Source organism: Delphinapterus leucas, chromosome 21, assembly GCF_059928025.1.
Source record: "Delphinapterus leucas isolate spDelLeu-1000000601 "Yukka" chromosome 21, BTC_Dleu_Yukka2, whole genome shotgun sequence".
NCBI lineage: Eukaryota > Metazoa > Chordata > Mammalia > Artiodactyla > Monodontidae > Delphinapterus > Delphinapterus leucas.
This window is the reverse complement of record NC_143149.1, coordinates 40,785,722-40,787,500: the sequence shown is the minus strand read 5'-3', so window position 1 is coordinate 40,787,500 and position 1,779 is coordinate 40,785,722.

The following is a 1,779-nucleotide window of genomic DNA, read 5'->3' as shown; positions in this document are numbered from 1 at the left end:
TCCGTGCAGTGGAAGGATGGAGACCTAACCACTAGACCGCCAGGGAAGCCCTTAGCCACGCTAGCCCTCATCCATGGTTTTCAGGATCATTGAGAATCATTCATCTGACGGGATGGACTGGAAAGATCTTGTCCATGCATGCAGGAGAGATCCATTGGAGGTTCCAGAACTTGGGTCTCTTGGCAAGGGCGTATCATCTTTGACATGGAAAGGACTATGCCAACGGTGGTCTCAATGAATGGAGTGTGCAAAGAGGTAGAAAGAGAGGTTCCCGACTTGGGGGGGGCGGAGGGGGGAAAGCCCCAACCACGTCGCCTCGTCCTCCATCCACCCCGATCAGGGTCACGGGCAGAACACAAGGGACGGCTTCCCTCACTGGGGGCCCCGAACTTAGAATCTAACTCTCATCTCTGCAAAAAGACAAGAAGTGCTGGGTGGGGCTGGCAGACTCCCTTCTTCTCATCGGACTGATCTTGATCTCCATAGCTCAGAAAACACGTGCGAACACTCAGAAGATACCCAAGCACAGTGTCCTTTACCTGGCTCCCTGTCGCTCACTCCCTGCCTCTGTCTCTGTCTCTGCCGCTGGCTCTCTGTCTCTTTCTTTCTCCCGGTGTGTGTGTGTGTGTGTGTGTGTCTCTCTCTCTCTCTCTCTCTCTCTCTCTCTCTCTCTCTCTGTCTCTCTCTCTCTCTCTGTCTCTCTCCCTCCCTCCCTCCCTCCCTCCCTCCCTCCCTCCCTCCCTCCCCCCTCCCTCCCTCCCTCCCTCCCTCCCTCCCTCCCTCCCTCCCTCCCTCTCTCTCTCTGGCTCTCCCCCACCCCTGCTCTTCCCCACTTTATCTCTTTCTTCCCGCCTCCTCTCTTTCTGTCTCCCTCTCTGTCTCTCTGCCTCTCCGTCTCTGTCTCTCTCTGTCTCTGTCTCTCTGTCTCTCTCTCCACCCCAGCCCCCCGTCTCTCCCTCCCTGTCTCTCCCTCCCTCCCTCCCTCCCTCCCTCCCTCCCTCCCTCCCTCCCTCCCTCCCCCCCTCCCTCTTCTCTCTCTCCCCCTCCCGGCCTCTCCCCCACTTTCTCCCTTCCTCCTTTTCTGTCTCCCTCTCCCTCACCCATCCCCACTCCCCCCCATCCCCCGTCATGTGGCATCCTCATTTTCCATGAGAACTCATGGAGACGGAAGGGATGTTGGACAGATGGTCGCATGCTACCGGATCCCCCTTCCACGGGGATAGCTGCATTGCCTTTGGCAGGCCATGGAGGCAGGATGGGCATAGGTCCACTGCCTCACACCAAGGCCCTTTGGGAGCATTTCAGTGAATCGGGACAGAACATTTTTCTCCGTGCGCGGAGGGAACCGGAATCGGGCACCCCGAAATGGACCGCTTTGGCACACAGATGCGTGCGAATTTAAGGCGCTTCAGAAACGACGGGTGGGCGACGAGGACGCTCTGCCGCTCTGCCTCTCCCTCTTCTTCCTGACCTGAAAGGAGGACCAAAATCTGCCTTGAGAAGAAGCTCAAGCTCAAGCTCAAGCTCAGAGCCCGCCGTTTCGAGTGACTCCTGGCTTGGGCTTCTCCTGCGCGGGGGTCACAGTGCACGCGTTCCTCAGCCGTGGGTTGCTCTCTTCTCGAGCTGTCTTTTGGGGACAGGGGCCTCTCAGGCAAGAACTCAGAAGGATCGTTGAGGAAACATCGTTTTTCCTCTCCCACGACTGATGAATGCAGACAGACACACAGGAATCTCGCCCCTGCTTCCACCCCCGCCCCCCACCCCCCACCCCAAGTGAGA